The 25,652-nt window shown below is 46.2% G+C and overlaps 1 protein-coding gene across 17 annotated transcripts in view; it reads right to left on the bottom strand.

Moving 5' to 3' along the window:
- Window positions 1-25,652, bottom strand: part of PTK2 (protein tyrosine kinase 2) — a 192,754-nt gene that overhangs the window by 153,860 nt on the left and 13,242 nt on the right. For 2 of the 17 annotated variants that reach the window (XM_061438484.1, XM_061438486.1), the window contains exons 1-2: window positions 19,505-19,546; window positions 15,532-15,628 (exon numbers count right to left, since the gene is read on the bottom strand). The exons of 11 other annotated variants lie outside the window; for them this stretch is intronic. The gene's annotated coding sequence lies outside the window, so the exon portion shown is untranslated. Of the gene's footprint in view, window positions 1-15,531; window positions 15,629-19,504; window positions 19,550-25,652 lie in introns of those variants that run through there. 4 more of the 17 variants (XM_061438477.1, XM_061438481.1, XM_061438483.1 and 1 more) reach the window with 4 other exon arrangements.

The following is a 25,652-nucleotide window of genomic DNA, read 5'->3' as shown; positions in this document are numbered from 1 at the left end:
CGTGAAACTAGAAACATTTCTGCCCAAGGCGTGTTAAGTACAGTCACTCGACTTTAAAAGTTCCCTCTGAGAACAATAAAAGGATTCAATACTTCTTTTTAAACATGAGAATCACAGTAACTAAACTGTAAAAGCATATCTATTTTCTGGAAACAGTTGCGATGCCATTTTTTACACTGAACCAACAAACTCCTGAATTCATTAATGTCTGACCTTGAAAGGAGGAGGCAAGCCCTAAAAATGAGTAAGCAAAATCCATGCTTGCTTAAGGCTATTTGCACCTCTTAAGAAACAGCAGAAACCCTTCTTATTTAGGTCCTAAGAGCTGGAATAAGAACAGCAACCGCTCAAATTCACAAGCCACATGGGCAGAGCATGACGGCTTCACAGGAGAGGAGAGTCTGTAACAACTCACTTATTCAAAGATTCCTCCTTCCCCCTTTTTTTGAGATGTCTGAATCCAAGGGAGGTGCAACAGTGTGTCCCCTAGAAAAACAGGAAAAGTGCATAAAGTACAGTAATCAGAGAGATGCTGGGGAGTGAGAACAAGGGGGGCTAAGACTTCAGAGGGCGAAGAACCACAAAGCTGAGCGGGTCTCCTGCAGCTCCTTTGAACTTTGGTGTTTATCTGCCAATCCTGTGAACAAGGAGGAGGCTGAGAACCCTGGCTCAGCATCCACAGAAAACTGCCGCCAGGGGTCAGAGAAGCATGAGAGGCTTTGGCAAGCTAACAACCTACAAGCAAACGTGTCTTTCCTGCCGCACATCACTCGGCAATGAAAGGAAGGTACTGACACAGGCTACAACGTGGACGAAATCAGAAAACATCATGCTCAGTGAAAGAAGCCCAGCGTAAAAGTGTTTAACGTGCATACTGAACACTGTATAAAATTTTCAACATAAGTCCCACGCAAGTTTTAAATCTAAAAAATGATTTAAACATTTTACCTTTACCTACAGCTCTTCAATCCATAAGATATTCTAGAGAACATTTTAAAAAAACTTCCTAGAAAGATCATCTTTTAGAGAAGAAATTTCTTCAGTTAAATAAAGCCATTATACAGCTTATTCTTCTTTGGGAATATGCCCTGTGCACACATCTTTAACTAATATTAAGTGGTTCACTCAAAAGCAGAAAGCTAAACATCAGAAACAGATGAAAAGGTATCTAACAAGAACAATTGAAGACATTCGAGTTCTGACTGTAGGGGAAACATGAGATCTAATTATAAAACATAGGAACACGGGTCTCCTATAATAAAACAGTTACTTAAAATATATATATCAAATTTACACATTTAAAAAAAATCTATTTTGCTTCCCATTATGCGATTGGGAGAAGAAGGGCCAAAAATCTGCAAAAATACTTTAAATTTTCTTTTTATAATCATTACTGCATACTTCTATAGTTATTTCCTGGGGAGATTTTAATTACTTCAGTTGTGCCTTTGCTGCTGCTAAGTCGCTTCAGTCATGTCCGACTCTGTGTGACCCCGTAGATGGCAGCCCACGAGGATACCCCGTCCCTGGGATTCTCCAGGCAAGAACACTGGAGTGGGTTGCCGTGTCCTTCTCCAGTGCATGAAAGTGAAAAGTGAAAGTGAAGTCGCTCAGTTGTGTCCGACCCTCAGCAACCCCATGGACTGCAGCCCACCAGGCTCCTCCGTCCATGGGATTTTCCAATCAAGAGTATTGGAGTGGGGTGCCATCGCCTTCTCCGAGTTGTGCCTGTAAGTAACTCCAAATCTGATTTTGCTTTAAAAAAAAAAAGTTATGAAATAAATATGTCTGTATAAAATGCACTTAAAGAATTTATGAAAGAACATGCATTTATTTTTTGCTCTACATACACAGTCTGGATATGATTACAGGTGGCTTAAAGCACAGTCCTCTCACTGGGATCCTTGAATTACCACCTAAGAACTCAGAGTACAGGAATTTCCTAATGTATATGTCCCAAGCCTTAAATGGAAATCAAATATTATCTTTAAGTAAAAAATAGAAGTATGAATTCATCTAACAAGAACAAAAGAGAACACAAAAATAACAGCATCACCACCTGCAGCGTTTCCTGTAAAATGTAATTACACATTCCTAGTCCCAAGATTTCCAGGGCATTTACAGCTCTTTCCATGTGACCTCGAAGTTACCACCTATACTTGCTACAATATGATCTCTACACACAGTTGCTGACTGAAATTCTTTCTTCTGCTGAAAACTATACTCAGGACAATCTCATTCCACAAACTTAGTCAATCTCCACCTCACTCTCCCAGTTGTCTAAGAAACCCAAGTCTCCTTTCTGTACACAATCTCCTCTCTGTACATCTATCACAATCCACAGTAAACCCATTTTTGTCTCCTTTACAGAGTCAGGCACTGCAAAAAGAAGGCACCCTTGGCGTCTGCTGCACAGCTAAGGAAACCACTCTGCTCTGCCGTCTGGGAAAGCTCCCGACAGCAGCCGCAACGTGTCCTGGAGTAACACCACCATCATGATCACTGCACAAATGCCATGCAAACACCATGCTTTCTACCCTCTTCCAGATAAAATCCACTTAAGAACTGACACCACTTTCACAATCAGAATATCCTGCAAGAAAAGCTACACCCTGCTCCCTTTCCCATCTTCTTACCTGAATAAAAGTAAGGTCTGGGGAACCGGTGGGGTTGGGATAAAAAAGAAAGGCAGATACGTTTTCTTCAGCCATCTAGAAGTATGCGTCACATGGAAAACTCCTCAGTGCCCAATGAGTGCAAGTTTATGCTGAACTTCGCACCTAAGTCAGGTCAAGTCAAAGTTGCTCAGTCGTGTCCGACTCTTTGCGACCCATGGACTATACAGTCCATGGAATTCTCCAGGCCAGAAAACTGGAGTGGGCAGCCATTCCCTTCTCCAGGGAATCTTCCCAACCCAGGGATTGAACCCAGGTCTCCTGCATTGCAGGAGGATTCTTTACCAGCTGAGCCACAAGGGAAGCCCAAACTAAAGATTTACTCTGAAGATTAAAAGTCACACTCAAGAGAACAAGTACATTTTTAGTAATTTTTTAAATCTTTTATAAATTATGACAAAATTAAGCACATATGTGATCCGTTTTCTCAAACATGTTAAATATCCCTGTTACTGACATACAAGGCAGTGAAGTTCAGCTTTGAACAGTGAAAATGCAGCTCCAAGACTGACCAAGTCTCACTTGCCCTCAGCTACCAAAAGAGGATCAATTTAGGATCAAGAGTGTTAGGTAGGTAGAATAGGGAAAAGGAGTCCAAAATGGCGGTGGCTAAAAGACAAGGAAGGTCAAAGGAAGGTCCGAGGACCAGAGTGAAGACTTCAGGCAGAACAAACAGCACTCCTGGCTAAGCCCAATTTGCATAGGGCAGGCCCAGGTGGAGGAAAAAACATATAAAAGGAGGAGCCAAAGCGCCTTCTCACGGACTCTCTCCCGCGTGCGTGCACTCTCTTTCTCTCTCTCTCTCTCTCTCCTGCTATCTTCTAAATAAAATAGAGCTGTAACACTGATTTGCCTAAGAGCTATAACACGGTTTGTCCAAGACCTGAGAGCTCCAAATCTTTGTTGTGACCAGACAAAGAACCGAGGAACGTACACTCGCGTGACAGAGTTTCCACGTAAACGCAACAGGCAGCCTGCATCAATGCTGCAGGTCCAGAAGAAAACTACCACTGGAAGACCCCCCAATCTTTCCCATTTAAATCTAAAGAATGAGTCTGTTCCAGGATATGTCTACTGTGATACAGAGGTTATGAGAAAATGTCATACATACACCCAAACACCACTATTCTATCAAGCTTTTCTATTTCAAAACTACTGTCACCAGCAGGCAGAAGCTACGCAGTAGGCACACACTCCATCTTATGACGCGTCACTTCATAAGGCTCACATAATGAAAAATCAGTATTTACGCTGTACTAATCTCAATTTCATAAACTAACAAAGATATTTTTTAAGGGCGACATTGTTACTCAAATGTACATCAAAAATTGTAAGAAGAGCCAAAAATGATTCCAAATTTTCAACCAATCATCTGCAAGACTGGGGGAAAACCTCTCCTTCAGCGGTGCAGAGTACAGGACTGGGGTCACGCAGGTGCTGGGCACTCTGCTGGCCAATGAAGATCTCAGGCATCTCCCTTCTCACGCTCATTCACCAGGCCCCGATACACTCACTGCTCACTACACTAACACATCGCTGACGGATGGGCAAGTGGCGGGAAGAAAATGACCTCTGCTTGAAGGAGCTGGGATTAACGGTTATGTTCAGGACAAACAACACAGCATGTGTTAAGTCAGGCAGGAAAAGCTATTTTGCATGAAACACAATGCAGAATACACCAAATATCCCATATCAGTACAGTAACAAAACAAAATGGAAATTAAACCAAAAAAAAGAACAAGCTTCCCTCTGTCAAAATGGAAATTGCCTGAGATTCTGTAGATAGTAAAGTCAGTAGCTAGGAGCACATCAATGCTGTATACTGTCACCCTGCTTATTTAACTTGTATGGAAAGAGTACATTATGCAAGATGCTGGACTGGATGAAGCTCAAGCTGCAATCAAGATTGCCGGGAGAAATATCAGTAACCTCAGATATGCAGATGACACCACCCTTGTGGCCAAAAGCAAAGAGGAACTAAAGAGCCTCTTAATGAAAGTGAAAGAGGAGAGTGAAAAAGTTGACTTAAAACTCAACATTCAAAAAATGAAGATCATGGCATCTGGTCCCATCACTTCATGGCAAACAGACGGGGAAACAATGGAAATAATAACAGACTTTATTTTTTTTTGGCTCCAAAATCATTGCAGATGGTGACTACAGCCATGAAGTTAAAAGACTCTTGCTCCTTGGAAGAAAAGTTATGACCAACCTAGACAGCATATTAAAAAGCAGAGACATTACTTTGTCAACAAAGATCCATCTAGTCAAAGCTATGGTTTTTCCAGTGGTCATGTATGGATGTGAGAGTTGGACTATAAAGAAAGCTGAGCACCGAAGAATTGATGCTTTTGAACTGTGGTGTTGGAGAAGACTCTTGAGAGTCCTTTAGAGTGCAAGGAGATTCAACCAGTCCATCCTAAAGGAAATCAGTCCTGAATATTCATTGGAAGGACTGATGCTGAAGCAGAAACTCCAATACTCTGGTCACCTGATTCGAGGAAGTGACTCATTTGAAAAGACCCTAAAAAAAAAAAAAAAAATTAAAAGACCCTAATGCTGGGAAAGATTGAAGGTGGAGGTGGGAGGAGAAGGGGAAGACAGAGGATGAGATGGCTGGATGACATCACCGACTCAATGGACATGAGTCTGAGTACAAACTCTGGGAGTTGGTGATGGACAAGGAAGCCTGGCGTGCTGCAGTCCATGGGGTCACAAAGAGTCAGACACAAGTGAGCAACAGAACTGAACTGATGGAGAAAGAATGGATAGACAAAACAGGATAGACTCTTGCAAGGGAACACTATACTCAGCAACAGAGAGGAACCAACCACACAGCAATATAGATGAATCTCTACTACATGGGGCTAAAAATCACCTTTCACAGTTATACGCAGCGTACCACTCTGCTGACATGAGCTCCTAGAACAGGCAAAAGTGACCTGAAGTGGAAGGAACACAGAAGTTATGGGGGGAGGGGAGCAGCGAGTGGTTGGGGCAGGGACTGTGACCATGGAGGGGCATGAAGGAACTTTCTGGGGCCCTGGGACCCTTCCCAGGCACTATAAAGCCTTGCTGTGTCCTCCATTTCTTGTTTCAGCCTCCAAAACCTTCCCTGAGTTGCAAAGGGCAGATTCAAACAGTTACTAATTAGGGGAATGCAGAACTAGAGGAGGAGCAGTAGAAAGATCAGTGTGTGAATAAAGCAGGGTCCTGGTTCCTCCTCAAAGGGTAGATAACACGTAACATCTGACACAGGTCTTCTACAGCAACTAAGGGCCCCACCCAGGTGGAGGACTGTAACTTCAGGCTGAGCAGAACCCAAACTGCATGGAAGCGGAAGACTGATGATTGAGATTCCTTGAACACAACCTGTTACCTCTCGCCAGCCAATGAGAGGAGGGCCACACACCCTGCAGTCGCCTTCTCCCCTGGAATTTTGCCCCAAGAACCACCCAGGATTCAGGTCTTTTGAGCATTCTCCTTGCTTGGCCCTGCAATAACTTTTCTCTCCTTCAAATTCCAGCATTTTAGTTTGTTTGGCCTCCGTGTGTGTCAGGCACAAAAACTTGGGTTCAACAAGAAAATGACAATGGTGTCTACATTTTGGTAAGTGTATGGGCTGCAAAGGCAATGTTAACTTTTGTAAATTTGGTAATTTGATAATTCCATGAATTACATCGTGGTCATTCTGTTCTTTTCATACTGTTCATGGGGTTCTCAAGGCAAGAAGGCTGAAGTGGTTTGCCATTCCCTTCTCCAGTGGACCACGTTTTGGCAGAACTCTCCACCACAATCCATCCATCTTGGGCGCCCACGTGACACGGCTCACAGTTTCACTGAGTTGGACAAGGCTGTGGTCCACGTGATCAGTTTGGTCAGTTATCTGTGATTGTGGTTTTCATTGTGTCTGCCCTCTGATGGATGAGGATAAGGGGCTGGTGGAAGCTTCCGGATGGGAGGGACTAGTTGTGGGGAAAACTGGGTCTTGCTCTGGTGGACAAGTCCATGCTCAGTAAATCTTTAATCTTCTGCTGACGGGTGGGGCTGTTCCCTCCCTATAGCCCGGCTTTGGCAGAGGTAACGGTGACCTCCTAAAAAAGGGCCTATGCCAGCACCCTGTACCTGCCAGGCCTGCTGCAGTCAGTGTCCCTGGCCCCGCGGCAGGTACTGTGGACCCACGCCTCCACCGGAGACTCCGGAACACTCACAGGCAAGGCTGGCTCAGTCTCCTGTGGGGCCACTGCTCCTTTCTCCTGGTGCACACAAGGTTTTGTTTGTGCCCTCCCAAGTCTCTGTCTCCCCAGTCCCGACTCATCGCAGTATCTAAGTGGTAAAGGGAGTGAGCGCTGCAACCTACTCTCACAGTAAATACACGTGTGCACGTACCTGGAAAGACAGAAAGAGAGGGTGGGGTGGGGGAAGGGAGAGAAGAGGAAAACAGGGTTGGGGAGGGCCTGCAGGCAAAGGCAACAGAACGTTAGTTTAACATCTGGTGAATCTAGGTGAAGTGCCATATTCAGGAGTTCCCTATACTACTACATCTTATAACTTTTCTATAAAAGAAAAAAATTTTTTCATCTATAAAAACAAAACACACTGTACACTTGAAACACTGTAAAGCAACTATACTGCAATTTTAAACAATTAAAAACCAAAACCCAAGGAGCAGCAAACTAGAAAGGGCGCTGGAGGGTTTCTGAGGCAGTCAGCCCAGCGCAGACCACTGTCACTTTGCTGTTGAGCCCAGTTCACGCGCCCATAGCACAGGGAGGCCCAGCAAACCAGAACACTGGAATCCGAGGGAGAGAAACAGGTTTACCGCAGACAGAAAGGCAAAAGCCGTGCTACCGCACACTGAAGGCGACAAGTGTTCACACTGCAGATCCCAAGTCACCCAGAAAGGCTAAAAGTGAGTCTGATGACTTTCAGTACATTGTTTAAGAAGACCTGTAAGTATCCTTTGAAATACATAGGAAAATAAACACAGTTACATATTTTTTAAGTGTATAATCCACTATTTTTTTCCTATTCTGCATATACAGTAACTTTAAGCAAATCATACCAAAACCTCTCAGGAGACACTGCATGGTACACCCCAAACGTGTGCAGCAACAACACGAGCCAAATCAAAGCAAACACCCTGCAAACCATCCCCGAGCTCATGCAACAGGAGCCCCACAGCACCTGGAAATGCCAGCAACTGAAGCAAACACCCCAGCCTTCTCCTCGGCCTCTGGACCAGGATTAAGTTACCGCGGGGTCCAGAGGAAGACACAAGGATGGAGCCAGACAGCAAAAAGTAAGCAGGACAACTCCACTCTCTTCTCTGTCTCTCAGTGTGCTGCCAAGAGGTCACTAGCGGATCTGGGCCATGTGCTCACTGTACAGAGGGCGGCAGGCGGGAGCTGCGGTGAGCGGGGCTGGACACACACGGTGGGAAGCTTCACGTGTCCAGGGGAGAGCAAGGAGGGCCGCAGACACAGAGGGGCACGTGCAACAAGGGGCAGAAGCCCGCTCCGCTGTACCACTGACTCTGCTGTGACCACACAGAGCGGCACCTCCCATCATAAAACCATGAAGTCATCATTTAAAATAGTGGCCTTCTTACTTTCCAAAATCAAACAAATTTTGATTTGTAAATAAAAATTAAAACCCTCACACACAAACTTCCACTTTAATTTCCCTCCCCACTCTATACATAAACAAGGGCCTACTGGGAAAAAGTGCTGAATAACTGCTCTGGAGGACATCAGAAAGCACCACAGAGCAGTAACAAGCAACTCTTCTGCGTGCTTCTAAAAACTGTACTTCAATTGCAAGTCTTAAGCTCAACGAAGCCTATGTGTATCATTTTCTGTGTGCATTCTTGGTATTTCTAGCAGTGTAAAATATACCTGTATCCTACAATTACAGCTGACCGAACAAAACAGCTGAAGACTACATAAATTTGTCTCATTAACCAGAGAAAACATTATTTATTAATTGTAAACACTGGTAAAACTATTTTTCTCCAGAGCTACAAGAACTTGAAATCCCCTAAAATAATTTAACTTTTAAAACACTTTTAACTTATGCTAATTACACATCTGTAATATACAATCCTGTTACATGAAGAGAAACTACATACAAAGGCTTTAGCATACAAAACTCAGCCAAGGACTTCAGGTTACATGGTTTCAGAAGCTGTGTCTATGGCTAAAATCTACTTCACTTAAACTTCCAGGATACCTTGTCCAGAAAAATAAAGTTTAATCCAGCCTGAAAGAAAACCTGAGCTCAAGTGCGTACAGTATCTGTGTGTATACACACAGAAGTCACCTATCTTTGAAGCCTGGGGTATAATTTCCATACAGGAAAACCTCCGGCTCAGGAGCTCTGACGAACGTCCTCTGTGGCGTGGCCACCGCCAGGCGGAGGAACGGCCGCTTTCTGTCGCCCAGAGGAGTGTCCTCATGTCCCCGGAAAACAAGTCTCTCTCTGGCAGCCCCAGGCAGCCACTCACCTCATCTCTGCTCTCAGAGCTCTGCCTTAACCAGAATGTTACATCAATGGAACCCCAGCAACACGAGCGCTTCATGTTCTCAACGGGCAGAATGCTTTGGAGACGCACCACTTTGCTCCTATGTTGGTAGTTAGTTCCTTCCTGTTGCTGCTGCTGGATAGGATTCCACTGCAGGGGTGGACCCCAATCTGCTCATCCGTTTTCCAGCTGATGGGCATTCAAGTTGTTTTCCATTTTAAACGATTATGAATAAAGCTGCTATAAACATTCAGGCACACGGACATAAATTTTCATTTCTCTTGGATAAATACCTCAAAATAGGATTACTGGATTGTATGATAAGTATATATTCAACTTTATAAGAAACTGCCAAATTATTTTCCAAAGTGGTTATACTTTGCATTCCCACCAGCAAGGCAAGAGTCCTGTTTCACATCTTTGTCACTGGACACTGTCACCTCGTGCCGTCTAGTTTTACTGTTAACCACTCTAACTGCGTTGCAGTGGCACCTCAACGTAGTTGCTGTCTGCCCTTCCCCAGTGAGTAACGGTGCTGAGCATCTTTCTGTGTGCTTATTCTTATCCTATGAAATGAACGAAATACCTACTCAAACCTTTTGGCCATATTTTCAATTGAAATTTTCACTGAGATCTTTTCTTTAAAACTGAATTATAGGGACTTCCCTGGTTGTCCACCAGTTAAGACTCGTGCGTGCCAAGCAGGGAGTGCAGCTTCAATCCCTAGTTGGGGAACAAAGAGCCCACATGTCGTATGGTCAAAAAATAGAACTTTTTAAAAAAACTGAAGTATAGTTGCTGTACAATATTATCTAAGTTACAGGTGTACAATACAGTGATTCACAATTTTTAAAGGTTATGCTCCATTTATAGTTATTATAAAGCACTGGCTATATTGCTCATTTTGCAACTTACTTTATACCTAATAGTTTGTACCTCTTACACCCCTAGCCCTCAACTGTCCCTCCCCAATACCCTCTCTCTCCAGTGGTAACCACCAGCTTGTTCTCTGTAAGTCTGCTTTTTTTGTTGCCATATTCACTAGTGTGTTGTACTTTTAGGTTTCACATATAAGTAATAACATACAGCACTTGTCTTTCTTTGACTTATTTCATTTAGCATAATACTTCCCAAGTTCATCCACCTTGCTGCAAATGTTCTTTTAAGAGACATCTACCCTTTCTGCTGCTGATGCTAAGTCACTTCAGTCGTGTCTGACTCTGTGCAACCCCATAGGTGGCAGCCCACCAGGCTCCCCCGTCCCTGGGATTCTCCAGTCAAGAAAGAACACTGGAGTGGGTTGCCATTTCCTTCTCCAATGCATGAAAGTGAAAAGTGAAAGTCAAGTCGCTCAGTCGTGTCCAACTCTTAGCGACCCCATGGACTGCAGCCCACCAGGCTCCTCCGTCCATGGGATTTTCCAGCCAAGAGTGCTGGAGTGGGGTGCCAATGCCTTCTCCGTCTACCCTTTCTAATAGACAATTAAAGAAGAAATGCTGAGGAGTTTGTATACTTTGACTTCAGAATTCATGAGGAGTAGACCAAAGTCTCAGAGAAGGCAATGGCACCCCACTCCAGTGTTCTTGCCTGGAAAATCCCAGGGACGGGGGAGCCTGTTGGGCCCAAGTCCATGGGGTCGCTAAGAGTCGGACATGACTGAGCGACTTCCCTTTCATTTTTCATTTTCATGCATTGGAGAAGGACATGGCAACCCACTCCAGTATTCTTGCCTGGAGAATCCCAGGGACAGGGGAGCCTGGTAGGCTGCCATCTATGGGGTCGCACAGAGTCGGACACGACTGAAGCGACTTAGCAGAAGCAGCAGCAGCAGCAGACCAAAGTCTATAAAAATTTCCACAGGAAAAGTTGTCTCCCCACTTCTAGGGATAGGAACGGACCCATTTCCCTAGTTTTCCCAGTATTTGATGAAACCACCTCTCTGCTCAGTCTGAGCCGGGAACCCCGGACTATGAACCACCTGCAGAGCTCTGTACAAACAGCGGTGATGCAGGTCAGCACAGGCGACACAGACACGCCGAAAACACGCACCACGGTCGATGCGTGGCTGACAGCACAGAAAGGAGGCGCAGCGCTTAGGGAAGGGTCTGCGACTCTCCGCTACGAAAGCAAGACCCACCGCAGGACCATCAGGGCATGGGAACTTGAAAACTTGATGACCACCATATGAAACCTTGGGCAAAAAGTTTCTTAATGTCTCCAAGTCCAGTTTCTCTATAAAATGGGAACAGTAAGTGCTACCTTACTGAACTATTATAAACAATTAAATACTAATCTGACACAATGACTGACACATAAATGGCAGCTATTATGATTATGACTATTTCCTTCACCCAAATTTCTGAATCACAATGTAAGACTGGAAACATAAAGACACACTCTTCACAGAGGTATGAGCATTAAACTGAGGCCTCACACAGCAGGTAACGTGCACGCAGAGGACCCACTGAACTCAACGCAGGGTCCTGATCATACACGAGAACCGCCAGGCATTTTCAGAAGAGCTGCCCTGGAGCTGGCAATCACTGAGAGTCTTTGTGGACCTTATTTGTCAAGATTTTGCCTCAGCACTTCAAATGCAGTGATACTTCTTTCAAAAGGCTCCAATCTAACCACCCTGGGTCTTGCATGGCCTCGTCATGAACGCTTCCTTCCCTCCAGGATGCTACGACTATGCCACACAGGTGGGACTGGTGCTCACACACCTTGGCGATATCTCCAACCTCTCTGATGCCCACACGCCCTGGTGAAGCCAAACACGGAGCAGCTTCTTAAATGCCCTGTTCATGCCTGACAACCAGAGCAGCTCAATAGCACAGCCTGGCTCCACTGACTGCTCTGTACAGCCAGACAGATGCCAACTGTATTAAGTTTTTGTGACAGGTGTTCTATAAGGATTTTTTCCCCATGAGTCAATACACAAAATCAACAGTTTCAGATTATCACTTGGATTCAGGAGTTCTGGTGTCTCCTAGGCTCAGATTTGGGGACATTAAAAATGTATAACAAATGTTAAACAATCAGAATGCCACATTTCCCATGAAGCCTGCTTCCATCTCTGAAGGGTGCAGTCTCCACACCGTCCAGCTCCACCTCTGTGCACTTTCTTCCCTCGAGCACCCACCCCTGCTACAGCCAGCCATTCCTATCCTCCTGCAGGCCCCTCTGGGAAGGCACTCTCCCGTGCTCCGCACAGCACCACTAGGCTCAGTCACACACCCCACATCAGAAAACGAACAAACCACCCAACGCTGAAGCCGCAGATGACACGGTTCCACATGGAATGCGGCGTCTCGGAGGTAACTTCCAGAAAGTCCACAAGGGAAGACAGTTACAAAGGGGGGTGATGCAGAGTGGAGCTGGGGGCTGGGGAGGCTAGGGAACCACTGCTTCCAGCATGATCTCGCCTGCTACCATCTTGGTAATTACATGAATTAACAAAAATCCACCCTGCCGTCCTTCCCCACAGCCCTCAGGATAAAGCTCCAGCTCCTTACCTGGGTTCCGCACCCTCCTTCACAGTCAGGCTGCTGACTACCCTCCAGCCTCACCTGCGCACACTTCACCTGTCAACACCTGCAATCACTGCTCTAAGTAAGCTACACTCACATATCCGCAAAGACCAAGCTCTCTCGCCTGGGCCTTTGCATGAGACGTTTTCGCTCCTTGAACACTTGTGTGCTGGGCCACACACTCTCATCCTCCGGGGTCCACGTGGGCACTGCAGCCCCTGGGGGCCTGTGCCGACCAGGCTGGTCCCGGGCCTGTGAGCACGGACCCCCGCGCTCTCTGCACACTCTCTCCCCACGGCAGAGGTCAGCACCCCAACAAAACCGGTGTCACACAAGAACACGAACCATGTCCATCCTGCTTAGCACCTAGGGAAGTCTCAGGACGACATCTGGAATTCCAGACACTAAAAAACAGGTTTTCTGAGTAAACGGCCCCAAGAACTCAGAGTCCAATCTATCTTAGTTGTACTCACTTGTCCTGATGCTTAAAAGACATCTTTATTAACAAAATGGGGGTCTTCAGAGGGTCTTGAGGCAGCCTTCCTTCCTGTCTACCACCTTCCCACAAACGTTAACCCTGAAAATGATCTCCACACATATTTCAGTGATTCAACTCCTCCAAAACTTTTCTGCACCTTCCTAGAATTAAGGTTGCAAAACACCTCCATCCCAAGTTCCTGCCCTCCAACACACACACCAAATCAAACAAGAACCAAGAACCAACTCTGGCAAAGCAGCTCCAGAAGCAGAGCTGCTCTGCAGGGCCCAGGAGGACCAGGAGCTCACGATGGCACACTCAGGGGGATGGGGGTCTGGCTCTTAGCATCGCAGCTCCAGGCTGACTTTGGGGGAGGCAAGACGGACTCCTACTGTCTGACCATCTGTCTGGAGGAACACCAGTTAGACGGTTATCTTTCTGGGCTTAAGTATTTTCAAATACTGGTGGGGAGGAGACAAGCCAGAATCAGTAGATTATCAGCAGTCCTGGTGCTAAAAGCTCCAATGAGCTGGGGAAGAGGCCCCTGGCTCATCAGGGGCCTGCCTGACGTCTCACTGCCCTCCCGCCAGGCCTTTCTTCCGCTCCATCGTATTTCAAGAAGAATTCTGAGTGCCTTCTACTAAATATTGCCCCCTCATGTAAATATTGTCCCCTGTGCTGAACCTGTACCAAGATGAGGTATTTTTAAGCTCTAATGTTGCTGAAAAGCTACACTTGATATTCTGCCTTATTTGGATCTACTAAAAGAAGTTATTTTGTGGCAAGCATTAAACGTTCCTTCATTCAGCATTTAGTACAAACCACCTATGAATCAAACAAAAGATGCAGAAGTGAAATAAATTTTTTATTTCCAAGACTCTCAGAAACAGATTTGCACACAAGTGGACGTTACAGTCACAGGAACAAACGTATCATCTGGATGGAGGGGGATGCAAAGAGCTGGGCTGTGACCTCATGACCTGCAACACCATCACAGCACGCAGCCCAGGCTCCTCCCACAGCCAGTAAAGAGCGGGGCGAATTGGAAAAACAGGACTAAGACTTCCGGGCCTTGCTCGGAAATTGAAACTGCATGACATAATTTCCCTTCCCTAATACCTAGCCTCTGTAGAGACAGAAGCTGCTTGGGGGAAAAGGGAACAAAGCAGGAAAGTGAACCGACCCTCAGAAGGAAGTGGAAAAACTTTAACCAGGGCCCTGCCACCTGGACATCCAACACAAGGACACTGGCCAAAGTGAAATTCAACACAGTTATAAACTGTCATGAGGTCTGAATCCATCAAGTTCATGAGGCTTTTACCAACACAACATATTGGTACAACAGAGTGCTGACCAACGCCAGCACCCCAGGAGACACACATTCATTTTCTCCGGCTGCCTGTCCTCAATTCACCACCAGACTCACCAGAGAGCAGTCCTCAGACATCAGACAAACTGGGATAGAACCTCAACTCCACCACTTCCCCACTGTGGGGCATGAAACAAACCCCACAGCTAAAAACGGCCACATCATAAAGAGCCCAGTTTCTCGGGCCCAGCTTCCCTCCCAGGGAGTGACCACTGCTGACATCTGTGAGCACGTCACATACCTCTCACCTCCTGTGCCTGGGGAAGGGCTATCATCACGCCCTGCTGGATGGGAAAGCCAGGTGTAGGCAGTTAGTAAAGCGTAAGTAGCTAAGCTGCCATCTGAATCCAGAGCCCCTGAGAACCAGGTATCAGAGGACAGGGCACAGGCTGAGTCAGACACAGTGTGCATCCCAGCTCTGCACTGGGACCTGTAGCCTCACTGTCCCTCAGTGACGCAAATGTGAGAGGGGAGAGGACCTATCAGCAGGCATATCCTGGTATTATAAGGTACCAGACCCCATCCCGGGCTTCCCAAGTGACGCTAGTGCTAAAGAACTTGCAGGAGACATAAGAGACATGGGTTCGATCCCTGGATCAGGAAGATCCCCTGGAGGAGGGCATGGCAACCCACTCCGGTATTCTTACCTGGAGAATCCCATGGACAGAGGAGCCTGGTGGGCTACAGTTCATGGGTTTGCAAAGAGTTGGCCCTATTCTAAACCATGTGATGTTATTGTAGTTGTTAACCATATATACAAAAAGGTATATAAAGTACAGAAGGTACACATATAGAAGGGACTAAATGACTTCTATTTTTCCTCCCACCTTCTCTGCAAAATTCACTACCTCTTGTTTGTTTCCACTGTGTGTCAAAAAAACCCTATGACAGGGGAAAGAAAAATCAAAACAAAACAAAACACCAAGACACAAGTGTAGCAAGAGAATCAGACTCACAGTTCAGAAGGCCACCAAAACTCCGTGAGGAAGTCGCACGATGACTTACAAACACTCCTCCTTTCTCCTTCCTCTTTCCATAGCAGTCACCGAGAACCTGACAAGGAAAGACAACATGCATTTACAAAACCACCTCTCCACCACTTTTTCAAAGAGCCACTGTGTTCACCCCTCTCAGAGCCAGTCTCATCACCTACGACACATGAGGGTAAAAACACGCCATCAAGTCCCTGTCTTCAAACCTACATTTCAGTCAAGAAAATACATGTGAAAACCTGGAGACTACTAAAACGTATCAACAAGCATGCATTAATATGACACAGAGTTAGCTAGTAAGCTCAGGGAAAGATCACCAACAATATATACATCTACTTCACCCTCTCCCACTAAAATTATACTAAAGAGGTATTAAAAAAAAAATTGAATAACAAAACACAGCTCAGGCAGAACTGACAGGGCAAAAAGAGAATTCTGGAGCCTGTGAGAAAAGCTTCTCACACGGAAGATAAAGACGAAAACAAATTTTTTAAAAACGGAAAAAAAAAAAAAACTTGGAGGAAACAGAAACTATGAAAGTTTGGAAGCATAGTAAATGACTCAGCAGGCCAAGAAAGCCAGGTTCTAAGCCAGCAGTGGAAAAACTAAGACCCGATTCCACTTCCACAGGGGTGTCCCAGAAGGCTCAGAGCAGGCAGCACCGGGGCGGGCAGGACAGGGCCTGGCCACTGCTACTGCTGCTAAGTCGCTTCAGTCGTGTCCAACTCTGTGTGACCCCATAGACAGCAGCCCACCAGGCTCCACCGTCCCTGGGATTCTCCAGGCAAGAACACTGGAGCGGGTTGCCATGTCCTTCTCCAATGCATGAAAGTAAAAAGTGAAAGTGAGGTCACTCAGTCTTATCCGACTCTTAGCGACCCCATGGACTTTGGCCCACCAGGCTCCTCTGTCCATGGGATTTTCCAGGCAAGAGTACTGGGGTCGGTTGCCATTGCCTTCTCCAGGGCCTGGCCACAGGGAGCAGCAAGTCTGCTCAAGCCGCAGCCAGAAGCTCAGCCCCAGGCGTCCGAGTGCTGCCCCATCCCTGATGGCCACTCCCAGGAAAAGCAGAGTGGCTCTCAACTGAAGGCCCCCTGCCCAGCTGGACTACACACAGGGGGACTTCATCACCATACAAAACTCAACGGTGGGTCCTCGCGCTCCCCACCCCTCACACACCCACCCAGCCCCCAGATTTCTGTAGTCAGAATTCCACATGAAAGAGACTAGAGAATATTCTTGGGGAATATAATCAGACCAAGAAGAAAGACCTGAAAATACACTGGGGATCCCCCAACAAATCGTCCACCCCTAATACCCTGATGTAAAAGTCAAAAGGCCCTCCCCATGGCAAACAGAAGGAAAGGGTTCTGGAGGATTGGGAGGTAAGGAAATACTTGAGAGAAACAGAAACTCTACAATCAAAAACCTAGAGGTAAGAAGATGCTGCAATCAATAAACAAAAATAGGATACTCATGAATATTCAAGAACATGAACACAGAAGCAAAAAACTAAAAAGAAGGTTAAGTTAAATTCAAGACATCTCCCTGAGAGCAGGATAAAAAAATGAAGGAAGAAAGGGAAGGACGGTGGGACAGAAGTATACTAGAGAGAAAGAATAAGAAAAATACATCAGCCAAGATAGTTTCGTGGATAACAACACTTCCAGAAAAAAAGAACAAGGAAACAGAAAGGAGAAAAGCATCAGCACAATCACTTGAAAAACTTTTCCCAGAACTGAGGAATGAAGTTACCAGAATGAAGGTCCCCAGTGAATGAGCAGAACAGTAGATGGAAAGAAACCCACACTTCATGGCATTTTAAAAGAGCTGGCCGAATTTTTAAATTCCTACAAGCTTCTAAAGATGGGAGGGGAAAAAGTTACATTGAATAAGAAATTAGAATAAGCTTCTGAACTGAAAACCAGTAACATGGAACACAGGAAGCAATGGATCAGAGCGATGCCAACAGAACTCCACACCAGCCACACCTTAATCACCCTCCTCAATCACGCTCACGCCCTAACCTTCTGCCCCAAGCGTCCTACCTCAGGAGGCCACTGGAGAAGGTCCTCCCCCAAAATGTAAGCATAACGAAGTAGGAGGCAATCACAGGAGAACAGGAGCTTCAGCAAGGACCTGACGGTGGAAGGAGCTTCCAGAACAGGAGCTCCTGTGGGCCAGGAGAGGAGGACAGTCGGAGCAGAGAGGCTCAGGAGGAGGGAAGGTGGGAGGCGGCCCGGCCCCGCCCAAGACCCCGATCATCCTTCTCAAGTGGTTCACCTCTGGACGCAGTGGTCGACCAAGACAAAGAAGTCAGTCAAGGAAGACGAAGACAAAGGGTACCCCAAACATGAAACCCAACCCTGGAGAGAAGCCGAAGGGCAAGAGCAAAGGACGACCGGGGCAACGCTGCAGGGAAGGCACGAGAACAGCCAGCTGAGAACACGGGAGAACAGAGACCTCCAGGAAGCCGAGCCCAGAAAGAGGACATGAAGAGTCCGTGTGCCTGACTCTGTGGAAGGTTTACTAAAAGGCTGCCACAGAGGATGTGGAAATAAGCAGCAGGTATAAAGAGAACTAAGAACCCGGGGGCTGAGTGCTCCGAGGGGGGCGATGACCCCTCGCACTCCCTGTGGTCTGTCCACAGCACTCACCCTCGTCCTGTCGTCAGTGACCCACGCTCCTCTGCCCCGCGCTCACCTGGAGACCTGCCAAAGGCCATCTCTCAGCTGTCACCTTCCAGAACCCACCACAACGCTCGCTACAACAGTGCGCACAAGAGCCAAGGGTGTTCTTCGTTTATTCACATACTGAGAATCTACTCAACACACCTGGCATTCCTCCAGGGAACTAGAAATCAAGACATAGAAATAGAAGACTCCTGTCCTTCAAGAGTTTAGACTATTTTTATTCCTGAGAAAACAATTATTTATCCTATATCCTCATCTTCCCCCAAAGATGAAAAGTTCACCAGTGGCTCACAGAATTTCAGTACTCCAGCTACCACTAACAGAATGGGACCCCAAGACACAATGGAGCTTTTCTGACACGGCGTGTGCCGTGTAATATGAAGTGTCGACCTGAAGTGGGAACGTGCTTCCTGTATTTAGGGCCTGAGACCCTTCTGGATCAAGCCCAGTCTAACTCTCCAGAGTCTAACATCTTTCATCGGTGTCTCTGAAGAAGGCTACATTCGGGCGAAGTTAAGCTACTTCAGTTTACAGAGCACGTGCGCCCTCCCTCACACCTCTGTGCCACCGGCAGTCCGTCCACCGGGGCCTTCCTGCCCGCACTGAACAGGAGCGTGTCTGGAGGGGGCCACGCCCCTCTCTTGCGCTCCCCCAGTCCTGTCACTCACCAGAGGGGCCTCTGGAGTCACTGACGTGCCGTGCACAGCACCAGGCACTGGAGCACACATCAGTGAACAGCAGAGACACGGTTCTGCACCCAAGCACCCTTGGGGTGTAGCTTCTGGTTTAACACGTGTGTGTTAGTCACTCAGTCGTGTCTGATTTCTCTACAGTCTGATGGACTGTAGCCTGCCAGGGTCCTCTGTCCATGGAATTGTCCAGGCAAGGATACTGGAGTGGGTTGGCATTCCCTTCTCCAGGGGATCTTCCTGACCCTTTTACCATCTGAGCCACAAGGGGTCACCCACTAGTGTGGATGTCAAATCCGACCCCATGTGTCGGCCCCTCCCTCCACTCAAATACGAGATTCTAGGAGCAAGACAGCCTCCTTCAACTCTACAGCCTCAGGACCTACGCACTATTAAATAAAGCCAGAGTGAAGTTCTGACTCCAGCTGGTTGCAAGAGGTAAAAAAACCCATGTGCTCTTTAGAAGCTCTCTGCTTTTTTTTTTTTTTTTTGCGGGGGGGGGGGGGGGGGGGGGGGGGGGGGGGCGTGCTTCTTTTCTATTAAAGGAGTACAAACCTGAAAACATCATTCATTAAAATGCAAGTCTCCTGCAACTGTCTTTCTTCTCCTTGCTGTGAAAGGCAAAACATCCCAGTTACTCCCCAGGTCTGGTTTTTGTTCCCCACTGTATACCCCGATAATATACACTGTATCAAACACCTAGAGCACTTAATCAATAAACATATGCTTGATGCCTGAGTGACAATGCATGAATAAATGAATGGATGCACTGACTTTTGAGTGCTTTACAACTGCTCTTTGTTTCATTGTAAGGAGAATTCAAGTAGGTAACAACATTCCATTTTATCACCGGAGGGCTGTTCACTTGTCATGTTAGTAGTGAGCGACTCAGCGCCCGCTGTGTGCCCGCACTCCTATTTATCCCGTGAGCTAATCTATCTTTATTAAGAATATGAAGCTCTGCATCTTAGCAAACATACAAAACTGATAAAATATAAGCATAAAAATTGAACTAGTTCAATAAGAGCAGAAAATCAAACATTTCCCAAGCTGTATAATTAAAACGCATAAGTAAAATCTTTTGCTCCAGACAGATAAAGAGAAACTAAACTTGCCTCATTATATAATAAAATATACTACCAGGTCCCTGAAGATGGCTGTAAGGTGGATAAGCTACACCTTTCTGGCACGAACAGGTGTTTTAAGATGGGTATAAACAGACACCTGGGATACTCTGAACCCCTTTCCCTTTCTAACAATGTGAACTAAAATTTTCCACCAGTCACACACTCTAAACCTACGTTTCAATAACAGGTAAAATATTTCCTTCTACCACCCTGCTCATCTTGTTCTCATTTCAACGCACAATCCAACCTGGCCAGCTTTCTGACACCCACCTCTCACTAAGCCTCAGAATCAAGCCTGATCATCATACAGTTAGTTTCAGCCTTTCTCCTGAGCATTTTGCAAGTACCAGCTCCTCACAGTCCTAACTGGTTACTATCAGTGTTCCCATTTTACACATAAGAAAGCTAAGTCTTAACGAATTAAATTCTCCAGGTCACACAGCAAGCAAGGGAGCAATCAGGATTCAAGCGTTAGCTGGCTTGAAAGTGTTAGTCACTCAGTCGTGTCTGACTTTTGCCACCCCATGGACTGTAGCCCACCAGGTTCCTCTGTCAGTGGGATTCTCCAGGCAAGAATACAGGCGTGGGTTGCCATTCCCTTCTCCAGGGGATCTTCCCGACCCAGGGATCAAACCTGGGTCTCCTACACTTCAGGCAGGTTCTTTACCGTTTGAGCCACAAGGGAAGCTCAAAACTAGCTTACCAGCACTCTTAAAACTGATGGTGCTATTCTGCTTTCCCAAAGTAACCAGATAATTTACTGTTAAAACAATGAACAAGATCTGGGCTTTCCAAAGCAACCACGACAGAGAATTCTTCCTAAAGCTCAGTAACATTCAACACGACACTGACAAATTCTAGTTGGCTCAAATCGAACATATAGGCTGCACCCCTGGAGGAGAATTGGTCTTTTTGATGCTAAGTGTTAAATAAGGCCCAAACCCACTGTTTCTTAACCCACAACACTGCAATAATGTGAGTTAACTGTGAAGGTCTCCAATGTCCAAAATACACAACCTCTTCATGTGCATCGCCCTTCCTCTAAGCTCAGTCTACCAACAGTTTCATACTTAGGCAAGCTGGAACCTGTATTCTTAAAAAAAAAAAAAAAAAAAAAGGTCAGAACCAACTTTCTAAAAACCAAAAATATATAAAGAATGTGAATATATTATGAAAATCATCTGGGCAAACAAAAGCTTCTTTACGCTTCAAACTAATTTTCTAGCCAAAAATACTCTAATACTGCACGGTGGCGCTGCTCACAGGTAGGCATGCCATGTCTCGGGCATCTGCGCCAGGGCTGAACACAGGGTTTGCCATCCATCTGTACTAAGCACTAAGTGAACACAGTAACAGGAAATAAGAGGCGAAGTTACTAAGTTCTGAAAAACCAACACTCACAACACCACCAACAGACTGCCCCACTTTCTTCTCAGTGCTCAGATGGCTCCTGCTCACTCTAACCAGTCCATTCTAGAGCCCCCAAGGTGCTGTCCTTTCTCCTCCTGGCCGAGCTTACCTCTCAGGCAAGCTGAACAGAAGTGCTGTCTCCTGCCAACAGCTCTACAATGTGTGTTTCTCGCTCAGACCTGCTGCCTGGCTGTCATCCTGGACTGACTGCTGTCACCCTGCATCCCAGCACCACAGAGAAGCCAGAACTGCTTCCTGCCCCAATTCAGGGCTGGAGGAAACTCTTGCAAGACTGATAAGATGAAGGAGAAAAGTACTCCCCAGAGGCAGCTGTGGGCAGGAGCATAGCTGCAGGTTGATATGGCAGCCAAGACCTCAGGTACGTTCCAAAGAGAATTTCAGCTGCCCCAGAGAGAGACTCCAAGAACCACCTGCCTCAACACACTGAGTTCAGTGGCAGCAGCACCAACTGTCCATATCACCGCTGAGCCCAGAGGAACCCGGGGACGCACTCAGTGTGAGGGCTGCTTCCCTGACCTTTGACCCTGCCAGCCCTTCCAACACAAGTGATGGATTCTAATTCCTGTTGAGAAAACGTCTATAGTGGCTTCTGAGTTCCTGACCAAACCCTGACAGATATACTGGATCTGGGACCAGCTGCAAGCCTGCTCAAAGAAGCGAAAGGTTGCCCAAGGGAACTGCTCAAAATGCCCAACAGAGCTCAGGCCTGATCTTCCCTCACGAACCTCCTGTGCAGTCCTCCACGTTTATGAGCCCTGCCTTCCAACGGCCAAGGCCACAAACAGTGGACACTACCCCTGACCCTTCCTCCCACACTCCCCACCCAATCGTGTCGGCTTTTCCTGCAGAACATGCCCAGAAACTGCCCCTGGTGCCATGGCCCCCAGCACTATGCCGACCTGAGCTGCCGTCATCACTCACCCGAGCAGGAAAAGCGCGGAACAGAGGACCCCTGCGCCTGCCCCAGCCACCCCAGCGGTTGTTCTCAACACAGTAGGTGACTCGGCATCTCAGTCAGACACACTACGCCTCTGCTCACAATCCTAGATGGCTCCTCGGTTTACACCGATGTTCGCACGGCCAGAGAAATGTGTTGAGGAAAAACCTGCTCAGGACTATCAGTAAGAACAGATGCTCAGAGTTGAGGGTGCAGGAAACAGCATCAACAGTCAGTCACAGAACAAGGCAAACAACTCTGGGGGCTTTCCTTGGCTGCTTGTCAACAAATGTTACTCAAGGAGTCGATGGTCCTGAGGAACTGGCTTCCAAGAACAATGTATGTGGACTACAAGGGAGAATATTTTCAAAGAACTGGACAAAACACTAAATTTAGTATTACCTGAAGCAGAATACAAATGCTGACTGAAAGTACATGGGAAGCAGGAAAAGGGCTGGCTGGACAAATTTACAAAGATCGTGAAAACGTTAGGATGTTTAAAGCATTTAAACATGGTTATTTCAACTACAGTTATTCACTGGGTTCTTCATCTGCAGGTACCCTGTGCAAAGTTTTCTAATCTCTTGTGTGTTGCTGAACCAGCAGCATCAACAGCAAAGTTCACTGAAAGAGTCTGACTTGTCCTTCCACACAGCAGTTTAGCAGTTTGGGGTAGGTTTTGTTGTGACTTGCTGACCTCAGAAGCATGACTGAAATTGCTCTGAAAGAGACCCTCTGTCGACTACTACTATTACTGAACACTGTAGTCAATGAAATTAGCTTTAACTAAAGACTGGCTAAGGGCTTCCCAGGTGGCGCTAGTGGTAAAGAACTCACCTGCTAATGCAGGAAACCTAAGAGACAGGTTATGTCTCCATCAGGAAGATCCCCTGGAGGAGGGCATGGCAACCCACTCCAGTATTCTTGCCTGGAGAATCCCACGAAGAGAGAAGCCTGGCAGGCTACAGGCCATGGGGTCGCAGAGTTGGACACAACTGAAGCTATTTAGCATGCACAAAAGACTTGATAACATTTCTTAATGAACCCAACCTAAAATTCCAAGGCTGCTTATATGAGGCCCTTCTACTGCAGTAAAGTCATTTCAATGACAGCCAACATCTGAATCACAAGGAACACCACGCTTCTTTACACACTCCCCAAGCTACCAGAAGTTATGAGAAGTGAGATTTCCATTCCCACACAAATTCACAGCAGATATATTTTCTGAGTTTAAGCTACAGTTCCAGCAGCATTTTTTGAACCTTGATGCAAGTATAATGAAAATTTACATATTTCAAAATCCATTTAACTATGCAGTTGAGGCCCCCCCTTCCAACCATCAACCGGAAGTGATTAATCTGCAATACGACAACACGCTAAAAGGCAAATATCAAGAAGAATCTAAGAGAATTCTATAAATGCCTTCCAAGTAATGAATATGCTCAATTAAAATGATATACTCCTGCACGGTATCAGGATCTGAGAGCACCGATCGGCATAAAGACATTTTCAAAGATGAAATACCTCCTTGTTAGATCAGCATTAGGAGACAAACATGTGTGACTGACTCTGATGACAGGCAGCACTAGCTTTAAAACTCAATTTAAAAAAGTGTTACCCTCCGCTCCACTTCCGCCCCTGAAAGAGAATCCCATTCTCTCATCAGGGGACCGATATCATAAAAAATCATGCTCAGTTACAATTTGGATTCTGTCCAAGAAAAAAATTCTGTGTTCTCTCTTGTTATAGAAGTATTTACATAATATCCTTGATTTTGTCTATTAGTCTGGAAAACCTAAACTATTTCTCATGTGCCCATTCACATAAAAGCTTGACAATCCCGGTTTTAGTCAACCAACATCCTCCACCACCCCGTCTTCTGCACACAGGAACAGTTAGGACATATTTCACCCACCCTCAACCTTCTCCGTTGATTTTCTTTTTGATTTAAGTCTACCATTTTACATTTATTCCTAATAAATTTTAATTTTACCTTAATGATTTTAGCACTTCATTACAACCTGTCAAAATATTTTAAAATTCTGATTCTAAAAATGAGCTATCTCCCAGCATGACTCCTGATCTTTATTCAAGTTCCAAAGGAAAACATCAGGACAGGTGTCAAGTGTGGCACACTTTTGGAGACATCTTCACTTAGGAGCAGAAATTCTGATTTTCTAGTTTTGTAGTAAATTATACCACATGTGGTTGCAACATATATCGTATCCCTAAAAGCAGTAATTTCTTGAACTCCCTAGTCATGACAGAAATAATTAACTTGTCTAACGATAATTAGGCTTCACACAGTAAAGGGTGAACTTCACCAGAGGAAAGGCCAGGGCCACGCACAGCTCCCAGGAAGTCACCTCTGCACCCCGGCACCTCCTGCCTGATGAGGCTGCCGCAGTTTAGCTGGGCCTGAGGTCACACATTCCTAGGTAGAAACTACCCTCAATTTTGGTAATGGCAAATCCTACTTAAAAGGGACACGTGCCCACCTCTCACAGGCATGTGACTATGAAGAGAAGCCTAACTGTAAACTTCAGCTCTGCCCACCTTACAACAGCGTGCTGAAAACATTCTGTGCCTGTCAGAGTCCCACACACCTGGTCGGCCTCCTATGTACCAAATACATGTCTTGCTGTCCGTCTCTGGAGGAGAGGAGAGGTGGGGGAACATTCTAACAGCCAGTTGAGATGGCTCTATATGGAGTCTAATGGGACTGCATGCATTTGGGGTTTACCTGGCAGTTTGCGATGTATTACATGGAAAGTAAAACCATGATTCGGATGATTAGCCTAAACCTTTGAGGAGCGCCAGATGTATACAATCTATTAAGAAGTGGCTCCCCTGGGTGCTGGGCTCCTCCTTAGTAATCCAAGAGCCCTGAAGTTCTTTCTGCAGGGAAAAACACACAATTCTGCTTACAACTTAATTTCTGGGGCTCATGGACCCAGGAAAGAATGTTTCCTCCTCAAAGCTACCGCGGCTGCTCGTATTTCAGAGCAAACAGAGCTTCATGAGCGGGTCACCTCAGGAGAGTTACCTGGGACCCCTCTTGCCGCCCGGCCACGCCATGCGCCTGGTCGGGACCCAGAGATTAACTCAGAAAACGACTTCAAATCACCCCCTTCTTTCCAGCTACTCAGCTGCACCCTCGATCGAGGCTTTCCTCACTTATTTGTACCACATCATTATATGATCAAAG

This window comes from Bos javanicus, chromosome 14 (genome assembly GCF_032452875.1).
Source record: "Bos javanicus breed banteng chromosome 14, ARS-OSU_banteng_1.0, whole genome shotgun sequence".
NCBI lineage: Eukaryota > Metazoa > Chordata > Mammalia > Artiodactyla > Bovidae > Bos > Bos javanicus.
The sequence above is the reverse complement of the archived record's forward strand: the minus strand, read 5'-3'. Positions and strand labels throughout refer to the sequence as shown.